General features: G+C 39.2%; 1 protein-coding gene and 1 long non-coding RNA gene across 3 annotated transcripts in view; one reads left to right on the top strand and one right to left on the bottom strand.

Annotated features, from left to right (window-relative positions):
- The window catches only part of LOC133538691 (CUB and sushi domain-containing protein 1-like), a 1,135,806-nt gene that overhangs the window by 98,890 nt on the left and 1,013,713 nt on the right, over nt 1–23,203 (top strand). The window lies entirely within an intron of this gene.
- On the bottom strand, nt 62–11,904 carry LOC133538616 (uncharacterized). Of its 2 annotated transcripts, XR_009803063.1 has the most exons (9): nt 10,758–11,904; nt 10,081–10,215; nt 6,495–6,570; nt 4,890–5,578; nt 4,279–4,356; nt 3,669–3,746; nt 3,059–3,136; nt 430–501; nt 62–313 (listed from the first exon to the last, which is right to left on the bottom strand). It is a non-coding gene; the product is annotated as an uncharacterized LOC133538616 (long non-coding RNA). The 2 variants fall into 2 exon arrangements; XR_009803057.1 differs by having other exon boundaries at nt 10,081–11,904.

A 23,203-nucleotide genomic window follows, 5' to 3' on the forward strand; every position in this document is an offset into this window, starting at 1 on the left:
GAATTGTTTTTGTGGATTTTGTCGCTAAGAATTATCTGGAATAAATACAAAACGCTTGCTGTTTATTTTGCTTTTTTAATTGCTGGTAACATACTCAAACTACCACAGAAGATGTGGGAAAACATTTTTTTCCCCTTTTTTTAATATAATTCTGTTATGGATGTAGTACTTGATGGCAAGCCAATCTCTGTCCTGTAGAGCTACTAGTTCTTTATGGAGGCAGGCTTCACAATCTTTTTTACCTGGTACTTTGTTGCCAGTTACAAAATGCAACATGTGTCATTCAACTGCTTCCACTTCTTCCCCTTTGCAGCTGTCATAAAGGAGACAAAATACAATTTCTTACTGAAGGAAAAATGACTATAACACAGTGAAAAGGTGCAAAACGTAATATAATATTCTAGTAAATGATGTGGATTATTTATTTACCCCGCTTTGGAGTGGACCAAGTGGAAGAAGCTTGAGACATACCTACTTCCAGCGATTTGTCCTGCTGTCAATCTGAAAGGAAGAATTAGAAAACTGTAAAAGTAAACATTTAACATATTGTGCTTTGTGAAGCAGCGGAGTATATGTGTTGTCCGTCTATTTATCAATAATGCAGACGAGGAGTGTTGGCTGAGTTCTTAACATTTGCTTTCAGAGCCTGCATATCACAACATACAAGATGCCGTCATGGCGACACAACCTATACATGCTCCTCACTCCTGTTGCATGCTGGGTAGGGTAGTTCTTTTTTCCCCTGGCTCATAACATTAAACTATAGTACCATGTATATGCGTTCAGTTTATCAAAGCACCAAGCAAACAGATATGGTCATAATTATTTTAAGTCCACTACGCAGAATAAACACAACATTATTAATATTGCTACTACGGATAATTTGATCAAAAATTCCCTAAAACAGCGCACTACCTATAATATAAGTTTTTTAAACATAAGATCCCTGATAAAAAAAAAAATGTTTCTGCTGTTACCTCAGAAATTGCCTGTTCAGATGTTATGATTGTGGCTCAGAGATTTGTATGTAGATTATATTTATTTTCCATAACAAACAAGATAACTTAAATACCCTGGCAGTGGCAATAAGCTTAAATGTTTGTATTTACATTTTTTGAGTTGATTTTCATAAAATTTGCTATTTAACTGCTACTGTTTAACAAGGACTGATTTAAATTGTGTTTGCACAACAAATGTTTTGGCGCTTTTTTTCATGTGGGAGAATATTCCAATAAAGGTGCACTACACACTACTTTTGAATTCATTATTGGGCTTTGCGTATACAATGCAGTTAATCGCGATTAATAAGAGAAATAGTGCGATTAACTTCGATTAAAAATGTTAATCATTGCCCAGCACTAATATATATACAAACCCCGTTTCCATAAAAGTTGGGAAATTGTGTTAGATGTAAATATAAACTGAATACAATGATTTGCAAATCCTTTTCAACCCATATTCAATTGAAAGCATTACAAAGACAACATATTTGATGTTCAAACTCAAACTTTTTTTTTTTTGCAAATAATAATTAACTTTGAATTTCATGGCTGCAACACGTGCCAAAGTAGTTGGGAAAGGGCATGTTCACCACTGTGTTACATCACATTTTCTTTTAACAACACTCAATAAACGTTTGGGAACTGAGGAAACTAATTGTTGAAGCTTTGAAAGTGGAATTCTTTACCATTCTTGCTTGATGTAAAGCTTAAGTTGTCGTGTTTTACGCTTCATAATGCGCTACACATTTTCGATGGGAGACATGTCTGGACTGCAGGCGGGCCAGGAAAGTACCCGCACTCTTTTACTACGAAGACACGCTGTTGTAACACGTGGCTTGGCATTGTTTTGCTGAAATAAGCAGGGGCGTCCATGATAATGTTGCTTGGATGACAACATATGTTGCTCCAAAACCTGTATGGACCATTCAGCATTAATGGTGCCTTCTCAGATGTGTAAGTTACCCATGCTTTGGGCACTAATACACCCCCATACCATCACACATGCTGGCTTTTGAACTTTGCGCCGGATGGTTATTTTCCTCTTTGTTCCGGAGAACACCACGTCCACAATTTCCATATATAATTTGAAATGTGGACTCGTCAGACCACAGAACACTTTTCCACTTTGCATCAGTCCATCCTAGATGAGCTCGGGCCCAGCGAAGCCCGCGGCGTTCCTCTGTCTTGTTGATAAATGGCATTTGCTTTGCATAGTAGAGTTTTAACTTGCATTTACAGATGTAGCGACCAACTGTAGTAACTGACAGTGGTTTTCTGAAGTATTTCTGAGCCCATGTGGTGATATCTTTTACACACTGATGTCGGTTTTTAATGCAGTACATCGCTTACGTGCAGTGATTTCTTCAGATCCTCTGAACCTTTTGATAATTTTACGGACCGTAGATGGTAAAATCCCTAAATTCTTTGCAAAAAAAATGTTTAGCAGTTTTAACATCAAATATGTTGTCTTTGTAGCATATTCAACAGAATTGGGGTTGAAAATTATTTGCAAATCATTGTATCCTGTTTATATGTACATCTAACACAATTTCCCAACTCATATGGAAACGGGGTTTGAATGTATTTATATAAATATAGCCTATTATTTGCGCACTATTTACAAGTTATGTACCAAAAACACGACCACCGAAAAAATACTTTGATCAATGAAAACAGCGCTGCAAAAACCGGCTGTAAACAAGAGGCACTGCATTTTCTGAATTGAAACACTCATTTTAAAGCTTTGACATTAACATTTTAACACACACTAATCTGGTTCAGAAAATATGAGGACCTTATATGAAACACACTTTCTTGGTTCAAACAATATGAGGACATGACGAGTGCTCACATGTAGAATTTATGTTGTTGACTTGTAACATCTCCTGTTTTGCCAAACATGAGTTCCAAACTCCCTACTGACTAACACGGATGTACCCTTACGAAAATGTTGTCATATAAACTGATCTGTGAGAGATTAAAATTAATAAATGTCTTTCAAAATATAGGTTGGGTCAAATTTAGAGCAGATATAGTAAAAATAGACATGTAATAACCTGTTGGAGGGATGAAGTCGGTTTATGGCTGTCATCTGAATCTAGAGAATGTTGAGATATAACCTCAACAGTTGGTTTCTGCAACAAAACACAAAAATATAATGTCATAACTAATTAATTATAACATTCTCACCACTTTTTGTTGATAAAAATCTGAGCATACGATGCCAGATAAAGGGTAAAGATTATTACAGAGTTTCAGCTCTTAGACAATTCATTAAGAATGTAACACACACAAAAATCTGGTTCAGAAAATATGAGGACCTGAATTGAGACACACATTTTAAAGCTTGGACATTAACATTGTAACTCACATTTTCTGGTTCAGAAAATATGAGGACCTTATATGAAACACACCTAAGTCTTTCTTGCTTCAAACAATATAAGGACATGACGAGTGCTCACATGTAGAATTTATGTTGTTGACTTGTAACATCTCCTGTTTTGCTAAACATGAGTTCTAAACTTTCTACTGACTAACATGGATGTACCCTTGCGAAAAAGTTGTCATATAAACTGATCTGTGAGAGATTAAAATAAATAAATGTCTTTCAAAATATAGGTTGGGTCAAATTTAGAGCAGATATAGTAAAAATAGACATGTAATAACCTGTTGGAGGGATGAAGTCAGTTAATGGCTCACATCTGAATCTGGAGAATGTTGAGATGGAACCTCAACAGTTGGTTTCTGCAACAAAACACAAAAATATAATGTCAGAACTAATTAATTATAACATTATCAGCACTTTTTGTGGATAAAACTCTGAGCATACAATGCCAGATAAATAGTAAAGATTATTACAGAGTTTCAGCTCTTAGACAATTAATTAAGAATATAAAACACACTAAAATCTGGTTCAGAAAATATGAGGACCTGAATTGAGACACACATTTTAAAGCTTGGACATTAACATTGTAACACACACTAATCTGGTTTAGAAAATATGAGGACCTTATATGAAACACACCTAAGTCTTTCTTGGTTCAAACAATATAAGGACATGACGAGGGGTCACATGTAGAATGTATGTTGTTGACTTGTAACATCTCCTGTTTTGCTAAACATGAGTTCCAAACTCCTTACTGACTAACATGGATGTACTCTTACGAAAATGTTGTCATATAAACGATCTGTGAGAGATTAAAATTAATAAATGTCTTTCAAAATATAGGTTGGGTCACATTTAGAGCAGATATAGTAAAAATAGACTTGTAATAACCTGTTGGAGGGATGAAGTCGGTTTATCGCTCACATCTGAATCTGGAGAATGTTGAGATAGAACCCCAACAGTTGGTGTCTGCAACAAAACACAAAAATATAATGTCAGAACTAATTAATTATAACATTAACAACCACTTTTGGTTGATAATATTCTGAGCATATAATTCTACATAAACAGTAAAGATTATTATAGCGTTTTAGCTCTTAGACAATTAATTAAGAATATAAAACACACTAAAATCTGGTTCAGAAAATATGAGGACCTGAATTGAGACACACATTTTAAAGCTTGGACATTAACATTGTAACACACACTAATCTGGTTTAGAAAATATGAGGACCTTATATGAAACACACCTAAGTCTTTCTTGGTTCAAACAATATAAGGACATGACGAGGGGTCACATGTAGAATGTATGTTGTTGACTTGTAACATCTCCTGTTTTGCTAAACATGAGTTCCAAACTCCTTACTGACTAACATGGATGTACTCTTACGAAAATGTTGTCATATAAACGATCTGTGAGAGATTAAAATTAATAAATGTCTTTCAAAATATAGGTTGGGTCACATTTAGAGCAGATATAGTAAAAATAGACTTGTAATAACCTGTTGGAGGGATGAAGTCGGTTTATCGCTCACATCTGAATCTGGAGAATGTTGAGATAGAACCCCAACAGTTGGTGTCTGCAACAAAACACAAAAATATAATGTCAGAACTAATTAATTATAACATTAACAACCACTTTTGGTTGATAATATTCTGAGCATATAATTCTACATAAACAGTAAAGATTATTATAGCGTTTTAGCTCTTAGACAATTAATTAAGAATATAAAACACACTAAAATCTGGTTCAGAAAATATGAGGACCTGAATTGAGACACACATTTTAAAGCTTGGACATTAACATTGTAACACACACTAATCTGGTTTAGAAAATATGAGGACCTTATATGAAACACACCTAAGTCTTTCTTGGTTCAAACAATATAAGGACATGACGAGGGGTCACATGTAGAATGTATGTTGTTGACTTGTAACATCTCCTGTTTTGCTAAACATGAGTTCCAAACTCCTTACTGACTAACATGGATGTACTCTTACGAAAATGTTGTCATATAAACGATCTGTGAGAGATTAAAATTAATAAATGTCTTTCAAAATATAGGTTGGGTCACATTTAGAGCAGATATAGTAAAAATAGACTTGTAATAACCTGTTGGAGGGATGAAGTCGGTTTATCGCTCACATCTGAATCTGGAGAATGTTGAGATAGAACCCCAACAGTTGGTGTCTGCAACAAAACACAAAAATATAATGTCAGAACTAATTAATTATAACATTAACAACCACTTTTGGTTGATAATATTCTGAGCATATAATTCTACATAAACAGTAAAGATTATTATAGCGTTTTAGCTCTTAGACTATTATTTAAGAATGTAACATTCACTAAAATGTGGTTCAGAAAATATGAGGACCTGGATTGAAACACTCATTTTAAAGCTTTGAATTAAACATTGTAACACACACTAATGTGGTTCAGAAAAATATGAGGACCTTATATGAAACACACTGAAGTCTTTTTTAGTTCAAACAATATGAGTACATGACAAGTGATCACATATTGAATTCATGTTGCTGACCTGTAACATCTCCTGTTTTGCTAAACATGAGTTGTAAATTCCACAGACTAACATGGATGTACGCTTAAAAAATGTTGTCATATAAACTGATCTGTGAGAGGTTAAAAGGATTAAATGTCTTTTGAAGTATAGGTTGTGTCAAGTTTTTAGCAGATATAGGGCAGCACGGTGGAACAGGGGTAAGTGCATGTGCGTCACAAATCGAAGGTCCTGAGTAGTCCTGAGTTAAATCCTGGGCTCGTGATCTTTCTGTGTGGAGTTTGCATGTTCTCCCCGTGACTGCGTGGGTTCCCTCCGGGTACTCCGGCTTCATCTTACCTCCAAAGACATGCACCTGGGGATAGGTTGATTGGCAACACTAAATTGGCCCTAGTGTGTGAATGTGAGTGTAAATGTTGTCTATTTGTGTTGGCCGTGTAATGAGGTGGCGACTTGTCCAGGGTGTACTCCGCCTTCCGCCCGAATGCAGCTCAGATAGGCTCAAGCACACCCCGCCAACCCAAAAAAGGGACAGGTAGTAGAAAATGGATTGATGGATGGATAGTAAAATAGTCAAGTAATAACCTGTTGGAGGGATGAAGTCGGTTTATCGGTCACATGAATCTGGAGAATGTTGAGATAGAACATCAACAGTTGGTGTCTGCAACAAAACACATAAAAATAATGTTAGAACTTATTAATTATAACATTATCAGCACTTTTTGTTGTTAACATTATGAGCATATAATGCCAGATAAATAGTAAAGATATTTATAGAGGGTTTCTGTCTCTTGTCCCGCTCATGTCTTGAGATGAACTTCCCTCGGTACTCGACCACAAAAGAACCTTTTTCAATTGATGCAAGAGCAAATACACCATATCCTGATAAAACAGTTTATCAATTAACAATGTTTGGAATATCTGTTTTAAAAAGCAATAATAATAGTCGTTACTTGACTAAAAATTATATTACAAACAGAATTACTCTTTCATAAATGTAAATAATTATTAAATTAAGTACAAACCCCGTTTCCATATGAGTTGGGAAATTGTGTTAGATGTAAATATAAACAGAATACAATGATTTGCAAATCATTTTCAACCCATATTCAGTTGAATATGCTACAAAGACAACATATGTTTGCCTGTGTATCGGCTGGGGACATCTCTGCGATGCTGATCCGCCTCCGCTTGGGATGGTTTCCTGCTGGCTCCGCTGTGAACGGGACTCTCGCTGCTGTGTTGGATCCGCTTTGGACTGGACTCTTGCGACTGTGTTGGATCCATTGTGGATTGAACTTTCACAGTATCATGTTAGACCCGCTCGACATCCATTGCTTTCCTCCTCTCTAAGGTTCTCATAGTCATCATTGTCACCGACGTCCCACTGGGTGTGAGTTTTCCTTTCCCTTATGTGGGCCTACCGAGGATGTCGTAGTGGTTTGTGCAGCCCTTTGAGACACTAGTGATTTAGGGCTATATAAGTAAACATTGATTGATTGATTGATATTTGATGTTCAAACTGATAAACATTTTTTTGGTGCAAATAATCATTAACTTTAGAAATTGATGCCAGCAACATGCAACAAACAAGTTGGGAAAGGTGGCAATAAATACTGATAAAGTTAAGAAATGCTCATCAAACACTTATTTGGGACATCCCACAGGTGTGAAGGCTAATTTGGAACAGGTGGGTGCCATGATTGGCTATAAAAACAGCTTCCCAAAAAATGCTCAGTCTTTCACAGGAAAGGATGGGGCGAGGTACACCCCTTTGTCCACAACTGCGTGAGCAAATAGTCAAACAGTTTAAGAACAACCTTTCTCAAAGTGCAATTGCAAGAAATTTAGGGATTTCAACATCTACGCTCCATGATATCATCAAAAGGTTCAGAGAATCCGGAGAAATCACTTCACGTAAGCGGCATGTCTGGAAACCAACATTGAATAACTGTGACCTTCGATCCCTCAGACGGCACTGTATCAAAAACCGACATCAATCTCTAAAGGATATCACCACATGAGTTCAGGAACACTTCAGAAAACCACTGTCACTAAATACAGTGTGTTGCTATATCTGTAAGTGCAAGTTAAAGCTCTATTATGCAAAGCGAAAGCCAATTATCAACATCCAGAAACGCCGCCGGCTTCTCTGGGCCCAAGATCATCTAAGATGGGCTGATGCAAAGTCGAAAGGTGTTCTGTGGTCTGACGAGCCCACATTTCAAATTATTTTTGGAAATATTGGACACCGTTTCATCCGGACCAAAGGGGAAGCGAACCATCCAGAATGTTATCGACGCAAAGTTCAAAAGCCAGCATCTGTGATGGTATGGGGGTGCATTAGTGCCCAAGGCATGGGTAACTTACACATCTGTAAGTTACCCATCTGTTTGGAACAACATTTGCTGCCATTTAAGCGCCGACTTTTTCATGTACGCCCCTGCTTATTTCAGCAAGACAATGCCAAGCCACATTCAGCACGTGTTCAGCTTCATAAAAAAAGAGTGCAGGTACTTTCCTGGCCGGCCTGCAGTCCTATCAAAAATGTGTGGTGCATTATGAAGCGTAAAATACGACAGAGGAGACTGAAGCTCTACATAAAACAAGAATGGGAAAGAATTCCACCTTCCAAGCTTCAACAATTAGTTTCCTCAGTTCCCAAACGGTTATTGAGTGTTGTTGAAAGAAAAGGTGATGTAACACAGTGGTGAACATGCCCTTTCCCAACTACTTTGGCACGTATTGCAGCCATGAAATTCTAAGTTAATTATTATTTGTAAAAAAAATTATTCCGTTTGGATTTACATCTAACACAATTTCCCAACTCATATGGAAACGGGGTTTGTAATTAATGTGTTACTTGAAAAAGAAAAGTTTTAAATATCTAGCATATGCAGTTGAGAGACATTTCATGAGAGCAGAGTGTGTGTGTGCCTTTAAAAAGCTGTGCCTTTTGCCAAGTGACGTGGGACTTCAGCGCCCAGACATAGCAGAATAGTTCAGCTGTATTTTTTAGCTTAGCAGTGGCAGTTAAGATAGTTCTGTTGAATGTTTTTGTTTGTGTGTGGATGAGGCCTCTTTCTATTTGATATCGTGTTCGTAATTACTTCCGGGGGTTGCTTTCATTAGTAAAAAGATATTACCTGCACTAACCCTTTTGTGCTTCTAACGCTGTCTTGTTGACATACAATCACATCAAAAGTAGCATGCCACATTACATAAAACGCATCGTAACAGCGTTGTAGCGTACATAAAAGTTATTAGCTTACTCGTTACCGGTAAAAGTAACAGCATTAGTAACATCGTTTTCATATACCGCTGTTATACCATCCATCCATCCATCCATCATCTTCCGCTTTTCCGAGGTGGGGTCGCGGTGGCAGCAGCCTAAGCAGGGAAGCCCAGACTTCCCTCTCCCCAGCCACTTCGTCTAGCTCTTCCCGGGGGATCCCGAGGCGTTCCCAGGCCAGCCGGGAGACATAGTCTTCCCAACGTGTCCTGGGTCTTCCCCGTGGCCTCCTACCGGTTGGACGTGCCCTAAACACCTCCCTAGGGAGGCGTTCGGGTGGCATCCTGACCAGATGCCCGAACCACCTCATCTGGCTCCTCTCCATGTGGAGGAGCAGCGGCTTTACTTTGAGTTCCTCCCGGATGGCAGAGCTTCTCACCCTATCTCTAAGGGAGAGCACCCCTACCCGGTGGAGGAAACTCATTTGGGCCGCTTGTACCCGTGATCTTATCCTTCCGGTCATGACCCAAAGCTCATGACCATAGGTGAGGATGGGAACGTAGATCGACAGGTAAATTGAGAGCTTTGCCTTCCGGCTCAGCTCCTTCTTCACCACAACGGATCAATACAACGTCCGCATTACCGAAGACCCCACACCGATCCGCCTGTCGATCTCACGATCCACTCTTCCCCCACTCGTGAACAAGACTCCGAGGGGCCATAGAGGTCGGGTGCATTGTGAGCTGGGCGGCAGCCGAAGGCAGGGCACTTGGCGGTCCGATCCTCGGCTACAGAAGCTAGCTCTTGGGACGTGGAACGCTGTTATTCCAAACACTTCTAATTAAAGCCATATAATACAACCTCTATTAGACTGTAAGGAAATGATCCAAATGAGATGTTGATACAGTTACCATTGATATGATACATAACAAGACATACCTTTCCAATCATTGATCCACTGGGCCTTAAAACAAGACTTGTCACATCCAGATCAAATAAACTCGGTGGCTTCAGCCTCAGGATTACATCTCGCTCTTCTTTTGGACACGATGTCTATATCATGTGTTGATGCGCCTAACAAATCCACACATAAAAATGAAAAAAGTCAGTGACACAGAAATAAAACAAAGAACCAAACCCTTCAAAAACTGTTAAATTTAGGATCAGTGCAGACATGAAGCTTCTCAAACAAAGAACTAATGTAACAATATCAGTAACATGCCAACTCCACAGTGCTTATCAGCTTGACATATTTGTATTTGAGAAAAAGTATAAACAATTTGAAGAACTCTAGTCTGTCTTGTTTAAAATTAAGAAAAGGTTTACTAGCATAGTGATCAAGGGTGATGGGTCAAATGCAGAGAATAATTTCACCACACCTAGTGTGTGTGTGACAATCACTGCTACTTATAATCTTCCATGCAACTTTAAAAAAAAAAAAAATTAAATGCCTTTTGGCCTTGGCCCAGAACTGAAATGCTTTATTTAACCTCATAAAATCAAATCTGGTTGCAATTAATAACAAAAAACATTTTACTGTTCTTTATAATGAACTATTTTCCTATGTTAAAAAACATTGGTCTATTTAATTACTTTAAACTCCATTTTATGCTCACCTGATTCAACCATGCTGCCGAAGACTGTCAAAGATGGTTTGTGGCCAAGATAGATGTCCCCCTCCGGTGATGCAGGTCCCGGAAGTGCTGTTCACTGAGCGCTCTGTTGTGCTCAAAATCGTGTGTGAAGTTTTGTATTTCGATTATAAATGGTCCTTTTGGAAAACCCTTTTTATATATATTCAATATTAAGTGTGATACGTGAGCTGTATAACTTCCATGAGGAAAATAATTAACTAGTGATTTAGCCATCTGTTAGGAGCAGACATCGTCCAACGGCCAATCAGGCGGCGCCTAACTGAAAATTGGACCAATCAGACGCCGAGACTCTTCACAGTGGGCGGAAGTAACCATCTTGAATACAATGTGAAGTGAATACCTCCAAAAACAATCCCCAATTGAATCCAAAATTTGTCCCAAAGATAAAAATACCAAAATCATGTGCCATTGTAACCATTTGAAAATATTAAATACTGTTTGTAGTTTGAATTCCATTTGAATTATCGCCTTTGTCTCAATCAAGGTTGAAAGTTTTTTTTCAGGCACATTTAAAGTAATTATTGTGCGGCATTGTATTTTAGACAACAGAATAGAAAAAAGCCCAATACAGTAAAATACTGAATCAAACCGATTAAATCATCACCATAATCCCTTTATTATTGATTGTCTAGCCCAAATCCTCTCCAGATAAACCAAATTAATAGATACAACTAACATAAAAAAGGTTGAGATCATCAGATCAGTTGAAAATGTGTTACTTGATTTAGATTTCAAAAGTATGTTCATTGCTGTAATGATTATATGTTTTTCAAATGTTGGAGTGTGTGAGTTTCTGCCCCACACGACATATGAGGACATATGACATATGAGGACAAGTGTGTGTGTGTGTGTGTCATAATAGCAAAGATGGCCACTAGGGGCAAAATCGAAAGTGACCCCAAAAATTACACACACTTTCACACACTTTTTCTGAAAATTTGACAAATGAAGACTTTAGAGATTTTTGGTCTGGGAACATGCTGGGAGGGTCTAGAACACGATAGCATTGCGGGAAATATGGGGACATGGAAAATGTCCTCATATTTCAACAGGTCCTCATATGTAAGGTGAAATTTCATAAAAATGTCCCCATATGTCACTTTGACAAACGCACGCACGCACGCACGCACGCACGCACACACACACACACACACACACACATGCACACACACACACACACACACACACACACACACATAAGCATATCTATAACTTGCCAAGCTCCTGTCTGCTTGTCTCATAAGCAAATGAGCCAATTAGATATCCAAAGAGAAAATGGAGGTGGAGCTACTGTATCGCTAGTGTCTGGAACCCTGGAAGGCCGGAGCTCTCAGACATCTTAATCAATAATCTCAGCCCCATCAGAGAGCGTCTGGCAGGCCAAAGACATTGAATTGTTCAGCTCTTACTGCCTCAACTCCTCTCTGAGTGACTTGACACGCCGTGATTCGAGGTGGAGGACGAAAAGAGTGGGCTAGATGGAGGACGAGGGTGGCAGGGAATATGTGATCGGCAGATAATGAAGCGAAGGGGAGGAAAAATAAGCGTCAAGCCATGTTTTCAATATATTTTTATCTGTTGGTATACCATTATGTCACATGGGAAAATACATGTGTTGGGCCTTAAATCATGCGCACGCCTTGAAAGACTGCTGCTTGAATACAAAGTAGATGTACACAAGTCCAACAAAATTCCCTGCATGCACATTCAAATATTGTTGAGAACTTGTTGAATTAAGTCCAGATATTGAGCAACTCAAATATAATGTTGGAACAACACACTTTTTGACAACTTTTATTCAATGTTGGGTTCTGACTTTGATTTGACCTTTGAATTTGGTTACATTCCAAAGAATATTTTCCAACTCAATACAACATTGAACCAACATGCTTTTTGACAACGTTTATTCAATGTTAGGTTGTGACGGTGATTTGACCTTTGACATTTGGTCTTTTAGACTTACATTTAAACAAACTTTAATGATCCTCAAGGGAAATTCAAAACCTATTCAGTGGCCTAGTGGTTAAAGTCTCCGACCTGAAATCGGTAGGTTGTGAGTTCAAACCCTGGCCGAGTCATACCAAAGACTATAAAAATGGGACACATTACCTACCTGCTTGGCACTCAGAATCAAGGGTTGGAATTGGGGGTTAAATCACCAAAAAGGACTCCCGCTGCTTCCCACTGCTCCCCTCACCTCCGATGGGGTAATCAAGGGGGATGGATCAAATGCAGAGAATAATTTCGCCACATCTAGTGTGTGTGTGACAATCATTGATCCTTTAACTTTTAAATTGTCCCACACAGTAGCTCAGTTACAAAGGATGGACAGGGTAAGAGGGTGAAAACAAAAGGTATAAAGTAGACTAAAACATGTACCATAGCAGCAGTATAAAATACAACACATATGTAATATTAACATATTATATAAACAGTACATAATATATACTGATCAAATCAAATCAAATTAACTTTATTTATAAAGCACATTTAAAATTTACCACAGGGGTAGCCAAAGTGCTGTACAATGAACAGGTTAAAAAATAATACAAGGACTGAGCAAACAACATAACACAAACAGAACATGATAAAAAATAAATAAATAAAACATAAAAACATACAAACAGGTTCACAGCAGGTGTATAATGGGGCGCCATTGCAGGATGGGAATCACTTAGTGTTAAAAGCCAAGGAATAAAAGTATGTTTTTAAGAGAGATTTAAAAACAGGAAGAGGAGGCTTGTCTAACACTCAGAGGTAGGTTGTTCCAGAGCTTGGGAGCAGCAGCAGCGAAAGCTCTGTCACCTCTAAGCTTCAGCCTTATGTCAGGGACCATCAGTAGCAGCTGATCGGCTGATCTTAGGGATCTGGTGGGGCAGTAAGGCTGAAGGAGGTCGGAGAGATATGTTGGCGCGAGGTTGTTTAGACATTTAAAGACAAATAGAAGGAGTTTAAAATTGATTTGATAACGCACAGGGAGCCAGTGAAGGGACGCTAATATAAGGGTGATGACTTGTCCCTTTTGTGGTCGCGGGTGGTCGCTGGAGCCTATCTCAGATGCATTTGGGCGGAAGGCGGGGTACACGGTGGACAAGTCGCTACCTCATCGCAGGGCCAACACAGATAGACAGACAACATTCATACACTAGGCCCAATTTAGTATACTATATTTTTATGTAATATATACAATATAACAGTGGTTCTCAACCTTTTTTTAGTGATGTACCCCCTGTGAACATTTTTTTAATTCAAGTACCCCCTAACAGAGCAAAGCATTTTTGGTTGAAAAAAAGAGATGAAGAAGTAAAATACAGCACTATGTCATCAGTTTCTGATTTATTCAATTGTATAACAGTGTAAAATATTGCTCATTTGTAGTGGTCTTTCTTGAACTATTTGGAAAAAAATATATGAAAATAACTAAAAACATATTGAAAAATAAACATGTGATTCAATTATTAATAAAGATTTCTACGTCCGCCGCCTCAGGAAGGGGAAACAGTGCACTATCAACACCGTGTATGGTGCGGATGGTGTTCTGCTGACCTCGACTGCGGATGTTGTGGATAGGTGGAAGGAATACTTCGAAGACCTCCTCAATCCCACCAACACGTCTTCCTATGAGGAAGCAGTGCCTGGGGAATCTGTGGTGGACTCACCTATTTCTGGGGCTGAGGTCGCTGAGGTAGTTAAAAAGCTCCTCGGTGGCAAGGCCCCAGGGGTGGACGAGATCCGCCCGGAGTTCCTTAAGGCTCTGGATGCTGTGGGGCTGTCTTGGTTGACAAGACTTTGCAGCATCGCGTGGAAATCGGGGGCGGTACCTCTGGATTGGCAGACCGGGGTGGTGGTTCCTCTCTTTAAGAAGGGGGACCGGAGAGTGTGTTCCAACTATCGTGGGATCACACTCCTCAGCCTTCCCGGTAAGGTTTATTCAGGTGTACTGGAGAGGAGGTTACGTCGGATAGTCGAACCTCGGATTCAGGAGGAACAGTGTGGTTTTCGTCCTGGTCGTGGAACTGTGGACCAGCTCTATACTCTCGGCAGGGTTCTTGAGGGTGCATGGGAGTTTGCCCAACCAGTCTACATGTGCTTTGTGGACTTGGAGAAGGCATTCGACCGTGTCCCTCGGGAAGTCCTGTGGGGAGTGCTCAGAGAGTATGGGGTATCGGACTGTCTTATTGTGGCGGTCCGTTCCCTGTACGATCAGTGCCAGAGCTTGGTCCGCATTGCCGGCAGTAAGTCGAACACATTTCCAGTGAGGGTTGGACTCCGCCAAGGCTGTCCTTTGTCACCGATTCTGTTCATAACTTTTATGGACAGAATTTCTAGGCGCAGTCAAGGCGTTGAGGGGTTCCGGTTTGGTAACCGCAGGATTAGGTCTCTGCTTTTTGCAGATGATGTGGTCCTGATGGCTTCATCTGACCGGGATCTTCAGCTCTCGCTGGATCGGTTCGCAGCCGAGTGTGAAGCGACCGGAATGAGAATCAGCACCTCCAAGTCCGAGTCCATGGTTCTCGCCCGGAAAAGGGTGGAGTGCCATCTCCGGGTTGGGGAGGAGACCCTGCCCCAAGTGGAGGAGTTCAAGTACCTAGGAGTCTTGTTCACGAGTGAGGGAAGAGTGGATCGTGAGATCGACAGGCGGATCGTTGCGGCGTCTTCAGTAATGCGGACGTTGTACCGGTCCGTTGTGGTGAAGAAGGAGCTGAGCCGGAAGGCAAAGCTCTCAATTTACCGGTCGATCTACGTTCCCATCCTCACCTATGGTCATGAGCTTTGGGTCATGACCGAAAGGATAAGATCACGGGTACAAGCGGCCGAAATGAGTTTCCTCCGCCGTGTGGCGGGGCTCTCCCTTAGAGATAGGGTGAGAAGCTCTGCCATCCGGGAGGAACTCAAAGTAAAGCCGCTGCTCCTTCACATCGAGAGGAGCCAGATGAGGTGGTTCGGGCATCTGGTCAGGATGCCACCCGAACGCCTCCCTAGGGAGGTGTTTAGGGCACGTCCAACCGGTAGGAGGCCACGGGGAAGACCCAGGACACGTTGGGAAGACTATGTCTCCCGGCTGGCCTGGGAACGCCTCGGGATCCCCCGGGAAGAGCTAGACGAAGTGGCTGGGGAGAGGGAAGTCTGGGTTTCCCTGCTTAGGCTGTTGCCCCCGCGACCCGACCTCGGATAAGCGGAAGATGATGGATGGATGGATGGATTTCTACACATAGAAGTAATCATCAATTTAAAGTGCCCTCTTTGGGGATTGTAATAGAGATCCATCCGGATTCATGTACTTAATTCTAAACATTTCTCCACAAAAAAAGAAATCTTTAACATCAATATTTATGGAACATGTCCACCAAAAATCTAGCTGTCAACACTAAATATTGCATTGTTGCATTTCTTTTCACATTTTATAAACTTAAATTCATATTTTGTTGAAGTATTATTCAATAAATGTATTTATAAAGGATTTTTGAATTGTTGCTATTTTTTTTTATATTTTTAAAAATCTCACGTACCCCTTGGCTTACCTTCAAGTACCCTCAGGGGTACGCGTACCCCCATTTGAGAACCACTGCAAAATAAGTAACACTTTGGTATGGGAAACATATTCTAAGTAAAACAGACTTAATTTAGAGTTATTTAGTTTGGGGTTAGGGTTCGGGTTAGAGGGTTAGGGTTCAGGTTAGAGGGTTAGGGTTGGGGTTAGTAATGGTAGTATAATAAGGCCATGCAGAAAAATGCATTAATAAGTACTTAGTGATGACTAAATAAGAGCCAATATTTTACTAATTTGCATGTTAATAAGCAACTAATTAATGGTGAATATGTTCTCCATACAAAAGTGTTACCACAATATATAACAAATCCCAATTACCATCTACAATATTACAGTATATGTAACAGCTGCAGCATAAAATAAAGAGTAGACTCAGCAGAAAATATACATTATAAACAAACAGAGGTAGCTAACATTTCCCAACCAACAACGTGGATCCAACGTTAGGCATCAACATTGTCTTAATTTACAAATACAACTATTTTGCAACGTTGTTTCAAAGTCAGTTTTAAAAGGACATGTATGTATAATCATTGTTGTACCAATGTCTTGTGCCTTCTAGGATTGTGTGCAATTATTTCAAGCGACTGTAAATGTGAAACTTTTTGGATGTTTTAAGAAATGAAGCTGTGTTCGGTTAATAAATTATTTGCAGAATTGACTCATGACTGTTTGCTGCAGGTTCCCTTACCTCCCTCCCGAATCGATCACAATCCGATTTTTTACTGACAAATGAACGTCATACATTATTGACTAAGCGAATAGTAACATATAAGTGTGAAAAATATGTCGACAATTGTGATAACAATGATAGAACACTCAAAACTGCACGTATAAAAAGGACTTATAGTCTCACGGCTAGTGCTAGCAGTGCAGTGCTGTACTCTTCCACTTTTATCTTCATCTCTACAAACTTGATCGCTCAATGCATCTGTGATTCTTTTTGGTTTCCAGCTGTCTGTGAAAGTGTGAGCTCATAAGCACCTTGTCGACCCTGTGAGGAATATTCAAGCAGAAAGTGCGACAATGGCCTTGTTAAAAATACGCACATTTCTTCTTGAGGTGTGTGCATTGTGTATGTCAGTGGAGTTGTGTGTGTGTGTGTGTGTGTGTTCGTATGGAGATTAATTTACACAATGACGCACCCTGGCGTGCCGGCGCCACCTTACAGGCTGTGTTCATGCATTATATACATAGTAAATATTTTTTTGCACATTTTGAAGTGTGCAACTCGTCTATTTCTATTCTCTCCTTGAATATCAATCTGCATAGCGCCAAGAAAAAATATTATTTCATACATTATTTTACAGTAAAGTCTCCATGTAATGATTATACAAATAATCGCCAGACATTCAAAATAGCGGCGAGTCTCAAGCATTGCCGTTAACACCGGTGACTTTTAGCAAAAATGTTGGTTGCGCTACGCAGCTGCTTGTGTGTTACACTTGCCGTATTATTGTTTACCATACTATACCACACTTGATTATGAATAAGCATGTGGTCAAAAAGAGCTTTGTATTCCCTACTGCTTTCCCATACAACCCAACATCTTTATTACATGAAAACATATGTTGTTTTGTGTGACAGGCTCTCTGTAATTATTGACTGGAAAAACAGCAGTAAATTTGGGATTATTATCGGGCAAATTTTAACAAACAAGTACCGTAGTACCTCAATTTGCAAGCTTAATTGGTTCTGTGACAGAGCACTTGTATCCTTAAATCATGGTCACCCATTGAAATTAATTTAGAGGGCTCATGTTAAATCACTTGTGGTCTACATCAGTGGTACCCTGCCTTTTTGTAGCTGCGGACCGGTCAACGTTTGATAATTTGTCCTGCGGCCCTATTTTATTATATTTTTTTGTCATGAAAAAGGGAGGTTTTTTGGGTTGGTGCACTAATTGTAAGTGTATCTTGTGTTTTTATGTTGATTTAATAAAAAAAATTGAACATCAAATTAAAAAAAAACAAAAAAACTATATATATATATATATATATATATATATATATATACGTATGTATATATGTATATATATATATATATATATATATATATATGTATATCTAAAAATAAATGTTTTAAAAAATTGAGAATCGATTCTGAATCGCACAATGTGAGAATCGCGATACGAATTCAAATCGATTTTTTCCCACACCCCTAATAAATATATATATATATATATATATATATATATATATATATATATATATATATATATATATATATATATATATATAATGTAAAACACCTATTTGGTTGATTCTGTCAGGGTATTTCCTGTTTGTTAGGATTCACCTGCACAACCACTTCATTACCCACATATCAATTCCAAACTTTATTCATACAGCACTTTGTGCTTTAGACAAAAAAAGAAAGAGAAGAAAACATGCATACAAACAAACACACATACACGCATGCACGCACACAGACACACACACAGCACAATTTACAAAAATAAAACAACATGGCACGGCCCTGAGGATCGAGGAAAAATGCCACCTTTGAGGCGCACTTTACGGGACAATAACTAAAATTAGCGGCATCTAAAAAATATTATGAAACATATGACAAAGTATATGCCAAAACTACTAATAAAATACATTAGGTTAAAAAGACATAATGAAAGAATATCCATCCATCCATTCATTTTCTACCGCTTATTCCCTTGGGGGTCGGTGGTGTCTATCGGGCAGAATAACGATACAATAAAATAGAAAATAACGCATAAAAAAGGTCTGTCTTTCGCTTCTTTTCAGAAATGTCTACGGTCTCAACGATAATGCTGCGTGCTAAGTATATATACTTTTGGCACAAAATGTAGGATACATAAATAATCCTAGTGAGACCACACTTGGCAAACATTTCTGCATAAGAGTCCAGAAGGAAATATTTGCCAAGTGGATTATCCAAAGTAACTGAGCTACTTTCCAATAATTTGGATTGGAAGGACCCCAAAGAGGATAAAACAACGACATCATCATGACTCAGAGTAGTTAATAAATCAAGAGTGGCACACAACTAGGTGGAAACATTATTGCTTGTGCATGTCATCACAAAGGATTTTTGGCAAAGAAGAGTTTAAAACCAAGTATACAAGTAAAAGTGTAGACATTAAGATTACTGTTTGCAACTTGCTCATAGATAGAATAGAAGAGACAAAGAAGAACCTATGTACTTATGTTACCATTAGTTGATTAAAATGCATATATATTTAAAAATAACCATATTCTCCACAATTACTAATTTTATTTAATAAATATTGCTGGCTAGCTTCAGGCTGTCAGAAAAGCAGTCAGTATCCGGTGTGACCACCATTTACCTCACACAGTGCAACACATCTGCTTCGCATAGAGTTGATCAAGTTGTTGATTGTGGCCTGTGGAATGTTGGGCCACTCCTCTTCAATGGCTTTGCCAAGTTGCTGAATATTGGCAGGAACTGAAACACGCTGTTCTAGGACAGCGTATATATATACAGCATCCCAAACATGCTCAATGGGTGACATGTCAGGTGAGTATGCTGGCAGTGCAAGAACTGGGATGTTTTCAGCTTTCAAGAAATGTGTACAGATCCTTGCAACATGGGGCCGTGCGTTGTCATGCTGCAACACTTGGTGTTCATACTTGAAAACCCTCCCTGATTTTCCGGGAGACTCCCGAAATTCAGCGCCTCTCCCAAAAACCTCCTGGGACAAATTTTCTCCCGAAAATCTCCCGAAATTAATTTAGTGTACATGCATTTGGTTAGAAAAACAAGGATGGAATATTCAACACTCAACTCAACAATGAGTAGATGAGTGTTATGTTTGTGTAAATGTGTAAATAAACGAACAATGAAATTCAAGTATTTCTTTCATATATATATATATATATATGAAATATTTGACTTGGTGAATCTATGAATCTAGCGGTAAATATACTCCTCACCTCTTAACCACGCCCCCAACCACGCCTCGCCCCAACCACGCCCTACCCCCGACCACGCCCCCCAACTCCCACCTCCAACCTCCCAAAATCGGAGGTCTCAAGGTTGGCAAGTATGTTGGTGATGGTCTCGGGTGAATGACACAACAATGGGTCCCAGGATCTCCTCACGGTATCTCTGTAAATTCAAAATGCCATCACTAAAATTTACTTGCGTTCGTTGTCCATAACATACGCCTGCCCATACCCTAACCCCACTCGATTCACAATGTTGACATCAGCCAATCGCTCTCCCACACTACGCCACACACGCTGTCTGCCATCTGCCCGAAACAGTGAAAATAGGTATTCCTCCGTGAAGAGAACCCCTCTCCAATGTGCTAGACGCCATCGAATGTGAATTTGCCCGCTCAAGTCGATTAAACTGCAGTCAGGTGGAGACAGCGATGATGTTGACGGCCTGCAGAGGAGCTTCCCTGTGACCTTTTCTTACAGTGTGTGCAGAAATTATTTGGCTATACAAACCAATTTTTGCGGCAGTTGTCCTGATTTCTGTCTCAGATGATAATGGAGGTGCACCTGTGAGGCCAGTTGGACGTACTCCTAAATTCTCAGAAACGCTTTTGGAGACAGCTTAATGTATAGAAATTAACATTCAATCCACGGGCAACAGCTCTGGTGGTCATTTCTGCAGTCAGCATGCCAACTGCATGCTCACTCAAAACTTGCAACTTCTGTGGCAATGTACTGTGTGATAAAACTGCATGTCTCAGAGTGACCTTTTATTATAGGCAGCCTAAGGCACACTTGTGCCATCATCGTGCTATTTAATCAGCATCTTGATGTGCCAGACCTGCGAGGTCGGATGGATTATCTTGGCAAAGAAGAAATGCTCACTAACACAGATTTTGACAGATTTGTGAACAATAATTGAAAGGAATAGGTATTTTGTGCATATAGTAAAAATGTTAGTTCTTTCCGATGATTAACTCAGGAAAAATTGGGGCAAAACCAAAAGTGTTGTGTTTATATTTTTGTTCAGTGTAAATCATCAATCAATCAATCAATCAATGTTTATTTATATAGCCCTAAATCACAAGTGCCTCAAAGGGTTGCACAAACCACAACGACATCCTCGGTAGGGCCCACATAAGGGCAAGGAAAAACTCACCCCAGTGGGACATCGACCATGATGACTATGAGAAACCTTGGAGAGGACCACATATGTGGGCAATATAACATTGTTATATTGTTATCACTAATTACATCCATGTTCTTATGTAATGTAGGGATTTCCAAAATTGGCCAAAGTGTGATGTCAAATCGCATTGGTATCGGTTTCTCTGTCGATAGTTGTATCGTCATGCGGCATCAAACTGCGCCGTGCTCTACAGAGCAACAAGTTTGCTGCTACTAATATAAACGCATTGTAAAAATGTTTCCAAGTTCTTCTTTTGGGTTCAAAAAATATAATCAGAATTTTGAGTGTTTTGCTGTTATGGAGGAGTAGGGTTGCGTAATAGACGATATACTATAGACTGGAGCTCGCAGTGCCTCAGACTGGAAGTCTCTGCAGAGAGTGGTGAGGACGGCAGAAAAGATCATCAGGACTCATCTTCCTTCTACTCGGGAAATCGCAAAAAGCCGCTGTCTGACCAGGACTCATAAAATCTGCAGAGACTCCTCCCAACCCCACCAAGGACTGTTTTCACTGCTGAACTCTAGAAAGAGAGTCCGCGGCCTCCGTAGCAGAACCTCCGGGTTCTGTAACAGCTTCTTCCATCAGGCCATAAGACTCTTGAACGCATCATAATAATCCCCTCAATTCCCCCCAAAAATGTATTAACTCACCGGAATATAAAGACAATATAACATATATCCATAAATGTGGATGTATATGCAAAAGTGCAATACATTTATCTGTACAGTAATCTATTTATATCTGCACCTTATTGCTCTTTTATCCTGCACTACAACAAGCTAATACAACACATTTTTTTCTTATCTGTACTGTATAGTTCAAATTTGAATGACAACAATGAGGACGTCTGAGTCTAAGTGTAAGAGTATACAAGTGATATATACATTTAGCCAACGATAGAACTTTTAATACGATCGTTATAGCTGTGTCCTGCAAATTTCACAGTGACAATCATCCTAAAGCATCCTAAGTGTTGCATTGTCTCAAGCTGCTAATGTCTCACCACAGTGCAAAGCCACTTAATCAGCAATCCTCGCACGTTTATGCAACATTATCACTGGAGCTCTTGAATGTAAACCAGTAGGTTGATACAAATATTGATAGTAAAATACGAACTGTATCTGTATATGCTCGATATTTCAGTGATTAGATCGATAGTTTTTACTAGCATTAAATCTTATGTCGTTTTTGTTATTGTTTACAAACTGAGGAAATAAGCCACTGGACGACTTTAAGGGTAAAAACCAAAGGATTTTAATCAGAGCCAGTAATTAGAAATAATTCCAATATTTAACTTTGTAACATCCCTAGTTTCCATGCAGTTGCCGTTATTCTCCAATGGGACCAGCTGCACATAAATCTGCGTGTATCGCTTTGTATAAAGTACTTCTCTTACCTTGTACATTATTTACTTTGTGTTATGTCAAACTGCCGATTAACAGCAATATGACTCAATGTGATCCCATCCTTGTTAGTGTGAACATAGTCACACAGGACATGCTTGCTTGTTGCTTCTCCCAGTAAAAAATACAACAAGGTGTAAACATGGCACTAACAAGCATGCATCTTTTTTTATTTTCTTTTTTTTTTGTCCTGTCCATCTTCTCAGGCAAATCATATAGTTGATGTAGATGCCCATATCGGCTGTTCAGATTTACTTAACAAAAGAGAAGTGTAGGATACTTCTCTTGTTGCCTGTAAATGTATTTATATTATTATTTGGTGCAGC

Source organism: Nerophis ophidion, linkage group LG02 (assembly GCF_033978795.1).
Source record: "Nerophis ophidion isolate RoL-2023_Sa linkage group LG02, RoL_Noph_v1.0, whole genome shotgun sequence".
NCBI lineage: Eukaryota > Metazoa > Chordata > Actinopteri > Syngnathiformes > Syngnathidae > Nerophis > Nerophis ophidion.